This window comes from Zootoca vivipara, chromosome 1 (assembly GCF_965207765.1).
Source record: "Zootoca vivipara chromosome 1, rZooViv2.hap1.1, whole genome shotgun sequence".
NCBI lineage: Eukaryota > Metazoa > Chordata > Lepidosauria > Squamata > Lacertidae > Zootoca > Zootoca vivipara.
This window is the reverse complement of record NC_142582.1, coordinates 116,789,773-116,803,606: the sequence shown is the minus strand read 5'-3', so window position 1 is coordinate 116,803,606 and position 13,834 is coordinate 116,789,773. Positions and strand designations below refer to the sequence as shown.

The window sequence follows — 13,834 nt, the reverse complement described above, 5'->3', positions numbered from 1 at the left end:
GTCTCCACCATTCCTCCTCTGCCCAGGAATACGCCCATATGAGGATCGAACCTGCAACCTTGGTGTTTTCATGCTCTAACCAACTAAGCTATGCAGTTGTAAAGAAGAAGAAGAAGAAGAAGAAGAAGAAGAAGAAGAAGAAGAAGAAGAAGAAGAAGAAGAAGAAGAAGAAGAAGAAGAAGAAGAAGAAGAAGTTTTCCCCGTGCCAATGATGATGATGATGATGATGATGATTCATGGGAGAGTTCCAGAGTATGGTTGCCCTACGAGTGGGTTTTTGTCCACTACAAAAAATGTTTTCACCCCAGCTGTGAACTGTGTTTCCAGCCCAGATGCTGAAGAGGGCATGGCTACTGTATATCCTATTCCCTGCATTCACAGGTAGCTCATTACATTACAGCAGCTTGGCTGAGTTCCTACTCTATAGTGTACAGAGCATAATAGTTCATTCAGCTTGGCTTAGGCAGCCTTTGGCACCGCTTCGTGCAAACAGATTTGAGAGTCCACACTCCAGCCTGAATGCACATTCAGAGATATGTGAATGCATGGATGAAAGAAAGTCAGCTTTCCACCAAATGCTTACACACACACACACACACACACACACACACACACACACACACAGGCTTTCTTTATCTCCGTGTTTTGCAAGTTACACTGTTGGGATTAGTACAAATTGTTAAAATGTTCCTCTTGTTATCATGGCTGCTTGCTAAGTTTCTCCTTAAAACAGTCCAACCTGTTCAGGGTGAATTCCCTCCGCCTTTTCTTTTAAAGATATCTTAATTAGTCTAATCCTAACTGGTCTTTTTCCAATGTTCCTGTTGGCACAGTTGGATTTCAATTAACATTCTGCTTTAATGTTGCAAATGCCCCTGCTCAGACTTCTTATTTTTATTTTTATTTTAAATGTGCTATTTTGGATGCCATTTCTCTCCTCTCCTTTCTTTTTTCCATCTTCAAAAAAAATATGTATTCTGTTCTCTAAAAGCTTTTGGAAGTGAAAGGAGTGCTGTCAATTTGTGCTATTTGAGTTTTTCAAGAAACACGGCCCTTTTCTGAGGAGCTTTTGACACAGATACGTTGTATGTTATTTCTCCACTCTCCACTTTGCAACCTTTTAGGGCATCATATCAAATAATAATAACAATAATAACAACAATAATAATAATACATTATTTATATGCCCCCATCTGACTGGGTTGCCCCAGCTACTCTGGGCGGCTCCCAACAAAAAATAATAAAAACACAATACAACATCACACACTGAAAACTTCCCTGAACAGAGCTGCCTTCAGTTCAGCTCCTAGTCCCTTCATTCTCCTGCTCATCTCCAATTCTTAAGCTTGCGCCTAGTTATGGAGTACCCATATTTCCAATGGTCAATGAAACTCTGGGGAAAGTTTTGCCAAAGAGTAGCTCTATATCTGTTAAGGGAGCACAACATCTGTAGCCATGTACAGTTGCTGCTAAATATTGCAATATTTCCAGGTGAATCTGGATGGTGGTGCTCAGTATTCAAGGAATTTGAAGTAAAGAGATGGAGACGAATGGGGAAAGGTTGTGGCTCAGAGGGAGAACATCTGCTTTGAATTCAGAAGGTCCTAGGCTCAATCCTTAGCATCTCCAAGTAGGCCTGGGAATGTTCCATGCCTGAACCCCTGAACAGCCACTGCTATTGTAAGACATATTCTTATGTTCCTAAGATTCGGGAGTTTTTATGCATGCCTTTACAGACAACTTTGCTCCAGGTTATTAGGCAAGCTGTGAATTGGGTCTCTTCACTTTAAAATTTGGACCAAATCCCTGGTTTGTACAGATTTGAATCTAGTGAATCCAGAAGTTACATAGATTTATACAGTAATAGGCCCTTAGATGATATGGAAGTTGCTCAAAATTATGCTGTCTTAAAGAGGCAATGTTCAGAATGAGTTGTTTACCCACTCTACCTGTGGAACATGCCAATCCATATGAAACTCTATATTTTAAAAAGAAATTAAATTAGCGGTTCCAGCAGGTATGGGTGGAGCTCAAAGCTCGTAATGGCAAGGAAGAGAAATGAGTGGGATCTTCCTTTGATTCTTCAGAACATTAAATGAGGTGAACAAAGGAGAAATTAAACACAATGCTATGCCACAGCACCATGACATAAGCGTCAACTCAGAATTTCAATTACAATTATAAGAGTCTTCTAATAATTATATAGGTAGTAAACAAGGCTGCAGGGCAAACATCCGAAGCCAGGAATGACTAACAGTTTTGCGCAAAAAAACTAGTGTTTTTTTTTTAAAAAAAAGGCAGTCAGTTCTACATGTCCCATGGATCATATTATGGTAAGATCAAAGCAGTGGGAAGGTTAAGAGCAGTTAATGTTAGATTCCCCCAGCCCATCATCCCTTCCTAGCCTCTTCCATATTCATAGCAAATTGTCATCCATATTCATGAGACAAACCTTTGACACCCAGAGGAGATTTTACTACTATAAACTCCTATTCAGTACGGTGATGCCTTCTTTTGTAGGCACAGTGAACAGCATTGCATTAAGGTCTACATCGCCATAGATCTCCAGAAGATCGGAGGGTAACACAAAAAGGGAACCAGGACAGCAAGCGTGGGAGACCTAGGAAATGACAGCTCCTTCAGTCCAGATCCTGACCCAGGTAAATTGGTAGTAAGCAACTATACAGCTAGAATGGCTAAGCCCATAGATGAACAAGCCTTGCTAAGATAAATTGAACCAGCTTCTATAAAGAAAAGTTCTTCTCCACCATTTTAAAAAGAATACTTGCATTGGAAAGCCCTGGTAGACATTATATACTTGGACTTCCAAAATGTTTTAAAGGAAGTCCCTCACCAAAGGCTAATAAGTAAACTCAGCAATCTTTTCTTTTTAACAAGCCCTCCTATATATTGGTAACTGGTTAAATAGTCAACTTGTATGGTTTAAAAGCGGAATTAGACAAATTCATGGAGGAGAGGGTTATTGATGGTTGCTGGCTATGATGGCTTCTTCTTCTTCTTCTTCTTCTTCTTCCTCTTCCTCTTCCTCTTCCTCTTCCTCTTCCTCTTCCTCTTCCTCTTCTTCTTCATCCTCCATGTGACAGCCCTTTGGATATTTGAAGATGGTTATCGTATCTTCCTAACCAGGCTAAACATACGCAACTCACTCAACTGTTCCTCATAAGACTTGGTTTCCAGAGCCTTGGTCATCTTGGTCACCCTCCTCTGCACACATTCCAGCCTGTAAATTCAGAAGTATGTCCAACTGAATCTAGTGGGCCTTGCTTTGAGGGAAGTGAGTGGGGTTAGGATTGCTGCCTACACCGGGTGACAGAAGGCAGAGACAGACATAGCCCCAAAGAAGGGCTAGTGTATCTCATTATGCAGTGGCCAAAGTGGTTTCTTTTTGTGGTTTACTACCGTATACCGGTATTATGATTCTAGAGAGCCAGCATGGTGTAGTCGTTAAGAGTGGTGGACTCATCATCTGGTGAACTGGATTCGCTTCGCCGCTCCTCCACATGCAGCTGCTTGGTGACCTTGGGCTAGTCACACTTCTCTGAAGTCTCCCAGGCTCACTCACCTCACAGAGTGTTTGTTGTGGGGGAAGAAGGGAAAGGAGAGTGTTAGCTGCTTTGAGACTCCTTAAGGGGAGTGAAAGGCAGGATATCAAGTCCAAACTCCTCCTCCTCCTCCTCCTCCTCCTCCTCCTCCTCCTCTTCTTCTTCTTCTTCTTCTTCATTGTTACTAGAACTGTGTATTGACTTTGGCCAAATTTCTGAATCTGACCCCTTCACATTTCCCTTCTTCAAGGGTAACTGTTCAGCTCCCACCACCATTTTGGACTCTCACCACTTGTGGGTAGAGAAATGATCCCCAACTAAAAAAAAAGTATAGTGTTAATAGTAATCCATTCTCAGCTGTCAGCCACCAGCTTTTAAAAGCCAGATTTAAGCGTAAGATTGTCTTCTACTTTGTCAGGCAAATGGACTGTGTGCCTGAGACACTAGCAATGGGTTGCTATTTTTGTATTTCCAAATACGCACAGTTTGATTTCAAAGCAACTTCCTGCAGTAGTGAGACGCAGCTTGCTCTGTCAACTCTTAAGGTACAGAGTGGGAAGAAAGGAAGCCATTGAAGTGATGGCTTTGTTGATAAGGAAGAAATGTGCTCATGCTTATGATCAGCTTGGCCTCTGATGACAGCAGCTGCTGAAAATGTGGCTTCAGGTTGCTGCTCGTTCGGGGCCACCGCTGAAATTCTTAGGCATCCGTGCAGGTTAACATTTGCAGTGTGGTTGTCTCCACCAGGGCTCTCACCAAGACAGAGATCCGGCTCCAGATTACTTTGGATGCTATGATGTAACAGAAGCCAAACAACGGGTTCTCACTTACTACTGCCTCCATTACTGGCCTGTCAAAAATCTGGAGTTGGAAACAAATAGGTCTTTGCTTCCTTCAGAAATCCTTTCAGAATTTATTCTCACTCTGCAAAATAGAAAAGGCAGGGGCCTGGTTCAAGAGAGAATCTGTCATTCAGAGAAATGGTGCCTCACCTGTGGCAAACTGACAATCAAAGATGTAAGGATCTAATCCAATACAGTCTAATCCAATGCAGTCTACTGTGGCAACAGCAATTCTCAAGTCTGTAAGCTTTAGTGCAGACTATTCAATTCTACCATAAATGCTCTCATATTTAGGGATTTTAGAAAATGGCCAAATTTGATATGTCCGTATTTAGCAGTATTGCCTTTAACTTATTCAAAGCAGAAGTCCAATACAAAACTGGAAAATGCTCAAAACTTCAAAAGTTGAATTTAAATTCACAAACATTCCTGAAGATTTAGTTTGCATAAGCATCTATTTCAGCTCTAGAACCGACAGACGCTATCCAAAGAAGTTATCTAGTTGCTACATGGGGGTGGGGATTGTAATAGCATACTTTTTTATATTTGTAAGTTCTTTGGTGTATTGCCAAAGCTTTGCACTTGTCAATATGGCATCAGCATCTTTCAGATGCATTTTACAGGAATAATAATAACTGAACTGGGATGTTTAAAAACTGGGAATTATTTTGCTGATGTGTTACTGTGATGAGTTGGCTGAAGAGAATCACAAACAGTTATAAGATTTCAAGGTTGAGTTCCTCCCCCGCTTCCCTTAAGATTTATCTGGTACCTTAAAAGTAGTAATTTGGGGGTAAATCTGATTATCAGCACCCAAAGGTGAATTTCATTGGCTTCATGCTGATATTTTCCAAGCAACCCATTTGTAAAACACAATTTCCAACTTTTGTTGCCTTCATTAAGAAGAAGAATGTTGATTAAGTGGAATCAGCATGCAAGAAAATATTTAGCAGCTGTTCTCTTATTGCAGAGACGAAAATATATGGAAAAATAATCACGTAGATATTTTATGCCAATTAGCAAAATACTTCTTTAATTAAAGCCAATACTAATGCTACAATATGATCTTAGTATTATTAAATCTTAAGTCAAATGCAGCCTTTTTAAAAATGGAAAAATAAAACCTGACCTTCTACCCAATACTCTTGGCAAGATAAAGTGAGTTACTTCGATTACCACCACTCTTTTCATATTTTCTTTTATGTCAAGATTTGATTTTCGACGCCTCCCTTCTCTAGTCTATACTTTCAACTTTGAGGGTAAGTACAAATTAAATGCACTCGCTTTGCTTATGTTACCAAATACCATTATAGAATAGCCCATATTTTATCACTGTGCTTTGTTTTCCTTTAATATTTTCTTGCTTAATCAGACTGTGGCTAGGTTAAAGGAGTGAAGATCTTCCATCTCTCTCTTTATTAAATTATAATAAAAAAATAACATTTGTAGCTGATAATAGAAGGGATACAAGATAACCTCTCCACCAGCTTGTTGCTATATCTAAAAGCAACGCAGTCGACAAGCCAAAAATCAGCCCAGCAAAATGCAAAAGTAATTGACCAGCTTTTATGGACAAGGGATTAAGTCTGGCTCTTTCTTGTATCTTCACTTTTTCTCCTTCATTCGCACATTCCCCACTCCCCTCATTCTCAGCTGACAATCCTCTGTCCCTCCCCATCTTCTAAAACACAATGGAAAGTTAATTGAATGTTTTATGCTTTAGTAATATCAAAGAAATGGAAAAAAGTGGGTTTCAACTGTATTTCAATAATAAGTGCATTAATTTTTACCTTTTAACTGACTCTTGTACTAATTTCCTTAAATGCTCTTTTTCTTTTCTTTTCTTTTCTTTCTCCCCCCACTCCACCCGCCTTTTTTGATCTGTCTGGCTTTGTCGGGTCTGATGATGAGGGCTTACTTCAAATGCAAAAAGATTAGCTCTCTTTCCTTTAATAGCACAATTATAGCGTGTGTGATGTCTAAATCATGAAAGATATCAGGGACAGACTTCTAAAGTCGCATCAGTTTATTACAAAAGTGGCAGTAATCATTTTAATATCAAAATTACTCTAATTTCCTCGTGGTGTTTAGAATGTGTTGCAACCAATGGGGGGGGGGGTTGGACACAGAACAACACCCAGTGTGGTAGCCTTTTGCTTCTAAACTGATTTAAGCAATTGTTTTAAATAATGCAATGAAATCAAAATGACTTGCATTTTATTTATTTCTATTTCTGCTTTAGAAATATAGAGATGGATGGACAGAGAACTGGATCACAGAGAACACCCAAAATAATACCGGATTGTTATTTTTTTTTAGCTCTACCTGCCTGAAAAGGTGAATAGTCAAGGTAGTGACTACTGGCCTTGGAAGATCTGGTTTGACCTGGCATTGACTCATTTCGTCCGCTCAGAACACAAAGAAACACATTGGTGTTTAAATAACCAAATGCCTCAGGCCCCAAATATCTGAACAAAAAACCCTCCTTCCCTACAGACCGTCTTACCTCCAACCTACCTCACAGGGTTGTTGTAAGGATAAAATGGGGAGTGGGGGACATTGTGCAATTCCTTGAGCTTCTTAGAGGAAATATGAGATATCATTGTTATAAATGAAACATGTACTTCTTGAATGCCCTTATTATAACGATCTTAGAAACAATTACATGCACACCTTATGAAGATTGTGGAAGGGAAGGTCATCTCTATCCAAATTTCTTACTTTGTTGTCGTTTAGTCGTTTAGTCGTGTCCGACTCTTCGTGACCCCATGGACCATAGCATGCCAGGCACTCCTGTCTTCCACTGCCTCCCGCAGGTTGGTCAAACTCATGTTCGTAGCTTCGAGAACACTGTCCAACCATCTCATCCTCCGTCATCCCCTTCTCCTTGGGCCGTCCATCTTTCCCAACATCAGGGTCTTTTCCAGGGAGTCTTCTCTTCTCATGAGGTGGCCAAAGTATTGGAGCCTCAGCTTCAGGATCTGTCCTTCCAGTGAGCACTCAGGGCTGATTTCCTTAAGAATGGATAGGCTTGGTCTTCTTGCAGTCCATGGGACTCTCAAGAGTCTCCTCCAGCACCATAATTCAAAAGCATCAATTCTTCGACAATTTCTTACTAAGGCTCTACAAATTTGTGTAGCAAAACGTAAAGGGGTATGGGAAATGATTTATCCTTTAAAGGTCGGGGGTGTTGAAATGAAAATCACTATTAGTAGCAGGATTCTTGTTGTTGTTATTTTTATGTGTGTAATGGCCGTTTTTTTTAGAACACAGTAAACTGAACCAAACTGAAGCGTTATAAATGAAATGAATAACCTTCCGCCTCCCCCCTGCAATGTAGTGGAGGTAGAATTTTGGGGGGTAGAATTTTGTGGGCATTCCGGTTGAAGCTCAATCTCATATTTGGTTTGGTGCCAGTGATGCCAAAGGAGAAATTGCCCTGGCTATAAATTTCCAAACAGATATTTGATCAAGGAACATAGGAGCCAATTCCTAGGGGCCAAGGGCTCTTTGCCCCCCCCCTAAAATATTTGAGGGGGCCAAGGACCCCAATGTTGATGGGCACTGCCATTCAAATAGTGTGCGTACGGCGCATCATGTAATCAATTATGGGGGTGGGGCTTACCTGCCCCCCCATATTTTATTCAAGTTGGCACCCCTGTTAAGGAAGGTGTGTCTGTAATTCTAGACTATAATTCTCATAATCCCTGACTGTGTCTGATGGGAGTTGGAGTTCGACAACCTCTCTAAAGCACCCTTGTGAAAACAGTAAAATTCATTTCAAAATCTGAGACAAATTCAGTTTACAGGCTTAAGCAGAAAGTCGAGCTGCTGACAGAACTCTGGGTGATTTGCAGCGAATCAGCAAATTGCCTAACAAGGACAACAGCAAAATATGGCTCCATTTGCACTGTACATTTAAAGCAGTATTACAGCACTTGGAACAGCCATGGCTTCCCCCAAAGGCTCATGGGAACTGCAGTTTGTTAAGGATGCTGAGAGCTGTTAGTAAGTAACCAAGAGTGGGCTCTTTTGTGGAAGGACTTTGAACTCAGTTTGGTACCGAAAACCACTTCCTAGGCTCAGAGGCACCCTGCTATTTAATTCTAAGCATATGACTTTTCCACCTGGTTCTCATGAAAACAAAAAAAAAGGAGGTCCATCAGGCCTCTCAGGGATCGTACTTTTAAAAGGAGAATAAAATGACTAAACAACAAAAGCATGTCTACAATGCAGCTATTTTATCTAGAACAGCAAAGAATCTTGTGGAACCTTAAACATTAACATCTCCGTTGTGGCAAAAACTTTTGTGGAGTACCGTTCACTAGGCACATGAGATGGACTTTAAGATGTCACAGATCTCTGTTTTTCCTGCAACAAACACAGCTACCCCTGTGGGAATCATCTTATATCTTGACATTTCCAGGGTTTAATTGGTGCTAGCTAGTTAATAAGGTACTCAGCCCCCAGGAGTAGCTACACAACAGATCAATCTGGGAAGAAACTTTGCCACATTTTAAGGTTCAGAATAGTTAAACAGGGAGCAGCCTGACCTGTTGTCAGTCTATTTTAAGATGGAACATTTGGTAATTTCTAATGAAAAAAAGGGGGGAAGTAGCACAGCACTTAAACTTTGGCAGAAGGACAATTTTTTAAACTGACTGGAATAAATCTGTATGCCACTGATCTGTACTTTGAGTACAAGTGATAAACATATTTTCTGAATGAGAATGAAGGGTTGAACAAAAATCATCAGATGACTCTCAAACCAGCTTGATCTAGATCATTAATATTTCCTGAACGGGAAGAGGACGCTAAGCATGGGTTGAAAGACAGAACAGGACCCAAATGGGGCTGAATAGGAAATCAACAATTCAGGTTTTTTTGTTCAGAATAAGAGTTTTGCTCAAAACCCAAAGAGTGGAACCAAAGGACCTTTGTTAACCTATAATTGCTGCCGGTCCAACTAATGAGACAACATATGCACATTACTCAGATGAACATATAGGTTAGCTTTGTCTGCTTTCTTTAAGCCTGGATAAGCATTGTGCAATAGCTCTGTTATTTGCATCTATGAAATTACCAGTGCAATCCTAGATATGTCTATTTTGAAGTACATCTCACTGTTCTCAACAGAGATTACTCCCTTACTTCCACTCAGCAAATGGGGACTGTATTATTTTGCTGTGCCATTTTAGAATAGTGTATTCTGGGAAAGGGTGACAGCCACTGGATGAATCTCTGAAAAGCAGCACTGTACACTGCAACATTTTGTTGCAGCTGATTCCATTTGCGCTTTCATGTTTTTGTCGTAATGCCAACGGTTAAAGCAGGCTATGCAACTGACAACAAATTGCTCAGTTTCCCTTTCTGAAAGATACTTGACAGCAGTGGATTATTAATAAGTGTGTGGCTTGTTTAATAAAAGTGACATGACTGGAAATACATCTATTTGCATCTCATTTTATAGTCACAAAGGTATTAAATTTTGTATTTCCCACCATTAAAAAAAAGAGATGTGATTAAGGGGGAAAAACCCACCTGCCTTTATTAGCTTGACACAACAATCATAAAATTTTCAACAAAGCATTTCTCTCCTTCAGTGTAGATTTTAATTTTAAAATTCTTTATCATAGACGGAAAATCGGGGCTGAGTTTTATTAAGCAAGCAACAGAGCTATATTTAGCCAGCTCGTTAAAGGCAAAGATGTATCAATTTAACTAAATCTTTAAAGAAAGATCTTTGATGGTGTCTCTAGAATCCAGAACTGAGAAATCTCAACACCATTTATTTAAAAACGATAGTGTTCGGAAATTTTGGAGATGCCCACTCAGTTCGTGAACGCGGACTTTTGTCGATTTAGGCAACTGGGACTCTGCGCAACCAGCCTTCAGTCTGCCCTGAGCCAGCCCTGACCTGCCTGCCTTCTAACTAGGCTCTGACAGGCTCTGCACCTGTCATTGGCTCTCTGGCGCCACCTACTGCCAGCCTCCCTGCCTTCAACCCTATCAGCATCAACAGCTACCAACCACCACTGGACCTTACTATACAAGACGAGAAGGTGGCAAATCAAGCTAATACATAAGCTATTTGAAAATGTGGTCCATTTACGCTGATCTTTCCAATGGTTAAACTGAAGGAGATGCTTTCAGCGCTAAACTGACCTCCCCCCACTCTACGAACAACCCCACTTTATCTATTGACATGTATGCTCCAGGGAGTGTGATAATGCAGCCTTAATTGTGTCTTGTTGAACTTGGCCATTTATACGACTAACCCTTTGCTGACTTGGTTCCCTTTTATATATTAATAACTGTTCCAAATGATGTCTTTTCCTATTAGAGTGTCATTTTGTCAGCAGTATATGGCCTGATTAAAAGGATAAGCAGGAGAAGAAGGAAGAGGCCACAAGACACTGAAGGCAAAGTGCTCATGGCGACATGGCAGGCATGTGATGCTCCAAAACAGCAGTGATTAATTCATTATAAACACCTTTGAAATATCTTTATTATTATTATTATTATTATTATTATTATTATTATTATTATTATTTCCTTTTCCCAGATAAAAGCTTGGGGGAGATGAAATCCCCCTTCCTCTGCCAGAGACAGAGACAATGGACGGCTGCTGAATAAACTGGTACAGCTTTTGCCAAGAAGAATGAATTCTGCATCTTCAGAGCAGGATGTTGATTGCAGCCACACAGCTATACACAGAGGGCTTGCGCTTTATGGAAACAGAAGACACACCCCTTGGTGCAGACCGTGGGGGAATCTCAAGGCAGATTTGTTTCCGGGTTTTGGTGGGCTGTTTTGTGTTTTTACAGCGGTTTTTTACAGTTTTTACTCCCGTCTGTGGCCAGAGGTGGATTTAGAGGAGCACGTGACTGGTTTGGTCACACTGGGCACAGAGCCTTGCAGGTGTTGCTATTATTTAGAATGGAGTGTGAGAGGTGGTGATGGGGGGGCGGCCCCAGATTTTGGCACCACACAGGGGGCTGCTGGAATTTGGGACCCCAAGGATCTCACTGCTTTGGTCCTCTGGATATTGTTGCACTGCAGCTCCCAGCACTGATGGACTGGCTACTGGCATCTACCCCAATTGAAGTTTAGTAATTGACTTCTTAAGTCCTGTTGCGTCTGAGGGCCGGTTTATAGAATGAGCAAGAATCAAGTGGCAAAGCTTCTCTCTCTCTCCCAGTCCCCTGGACTGTACTATGTCAAGCAGTGTCAGGGCCGGAGTCAGGCGTCGGTTAGCAATAAAGCAATGAATCGCCTGTAATAAAGAGCGCAGTTAACTCTTTGTTCAAGGAAACCAGCTCAGGTCTTGCGGTCTCAGCAACTCTTTCCGAGAGGTCTTGCTCCGATGAAGCAGTTACCAGTGGCCACAAGGACTCCTCCTCTCCAGGGTCTTTCCCACACAGTCTCAGGCTATGTCTGTGCACAACCACCCTCTGCTTTGCCTGTTTCATTTATCTGTGTGTTCTAGTAGACCAGGGAGGGGAGGGGAACTGGTAACAGCAGGGGAGGGAGACTCCCTGGCTTTTTCAGCATCCCGCCTCTATGTCTCCTGGCCCCACTCTTCTCCAGCCTCCACTTCTGTGTGAGAACTGTTCTCTGCCTCAGCCTCTTCCTGTTCACTAAGCCCTGTTACCTCTTCTGTTTCTGATACCTCCTCCTCCCAGCCTGCTCCCTCTTCTCCCTCTGACCTCTCATCGCCATCCCACCACCAATCCCCTGGCTCTGAGCCTTCTTCCCCTGGGGGTTCCTTGAGGGTTCCCCAGCTGATGCCTCCCGCAGCTCCTGCTTCCAGCCGGCCCATGCCAAGCTGCAAGAGATGAGGATTGCATGTTTGGATGCTACTCCCTGAGCACAGAGGAAAAAATGCATGTGAAGGATGAAAGCTAGGGCGAACTATATATATATATATATATATATATATATATATATATATATATATAGAATTTTTATTAATTTTCACATGAACACACAAATTAAAAAACATTTAACCAACACACCCACTAATCACTACAAAAACAGAAAAAGGAAAAAAAGATAGAAAGAAAAAAGAAAAAATGACTCCCCTACCTCCCGTCTTTCGGATTTGTTTTTTCCGCCCTTATCCTGCAGTTTCTTTTACCTACTTATTCAAAGTCAGTTCGTAGGATTTATTTTAGTCCTGCAAGTGTTCTTATACTTCTACAGTTCCTCTCAATATATTCCACGAATTTACTCCACTCTTTTTGGAACTTTGTTTCTCCCTGATAGCGGATCCCGTGGGTCAGCTTCGAGGGCGAACAATATAATTTGACCTGTCATGCTCTCTTGTGCTGGAAGGGTGGGTTTTTTAGCTGGGGAAAAAAGAAAGTGTGACCTTCAGGATGTTCCTGAACTAGAACTCTCATCTTTGACTAATGGGCCATGTTGGTTTGGACTGATGAGAGTTGGAGTCCAGCAACATATGGACTCCAACACAGGTGAGCTACCCCTGGAATAAAGCAATGCAATTCTTAAAAGCCACATCTCGTCAGGCGCTCATACTTGGATGCCTTTAGAACAGGATTCAGATAAATTCATAGAAGATGAGGCTATCAATGACGGCTCTGCTCTGCTTCCATGGTTGGAGGCAGCAATGCTTCTGCATTCCATTTTCTGGAAAGCACAGGAAGGGCAGAGTGCTCTTCTTCTTGGATCCTGCTTGCTTGTTTCCCACAGGCCTCAGGTTAGCCACTGTGAGAACTAGATGCTGGAGTAGATGGGCCACTCATCTGCTCCAGCCGGACTCCCCTTATCCTCTTAAATAATGATTCTTCAACATCAGCTTCGTTGGACTGGTCATGTTGTGTGGATGCCTGATTATCGTCTTCCAAAGCAACTACTCTATTCCAAACTTAAAAATGGAAAGCGCAATGCTGGTGGTCAACAAAATAGTTTAAAGACTGTCTCAAGGCAAATCTAAACAAAATGTAGTATAAACACCAACAATTGGGAAACACTGGCCTGTGAGTGCTCCAGTTGGAGAACAGCCTTTACTAAAGGTGTCATGGGCTTTGAAGACACTTGAACTCAGGACGCAAGGGAGAAATGTGATAAGAGGAAGACACGCATGGCAAATGCACACCATGATCAACTCCCGCCCGGAAACCACTGTTCCCGCTGTTGAAGGACATGTGGATCCAGAATTGGCCTCCACAGTCACTTATGGACTCATTGTTAAAACCGTGTTTATGGAACATGGCTACGAGTGTTTATGGAACACGGCTATGAGTGATCGCCAAAGAAGAAGAAATAATATGTACCAGAAAGGGTGGTGGCGGGTGGCAAGGACTTGGATAGGCCCACCGGGGTGGCATACCAGGGGGGGTTGCAGGTCCCCTTGCCCAGAGCTCCCTAAAACCTGATCCAGCCTTGGACACTTGGCCGACCACC

General features: G+C 41.8%; 1 long non-coding RNA gene across 2 annotated transcripts; it reads left to right on the top strand.

Annotated features, from left to right (window-relative positions):
- Window positions 1–2,524: 2,524 nt before the first annotated feature.
- LOC148687727 (uncharacterized) lies at window positions 2,525–10,853 on the top strand. Of its 2 annotated transcripts, XR_015950327.1 has the most exons (4): window positions 2,525–2,660; window positions 5,615–5,664; window positions 6,648–6,742; window positions 10,749–10,853. It is a non-coding gene; the product is annotated as an uncharacterized LOC148687727 (long non-coding RNA). The 2 variants fall into 2 exon arrangements; XR_015950298.1 differs by lacking the exon at window positions 10,749–10,853 and having other exon boundaries at window positions 6,648–10,570.
- The last annotated feature ends 2,981 nt before the right edge of the window (window positions 10,854–13,834 follow it).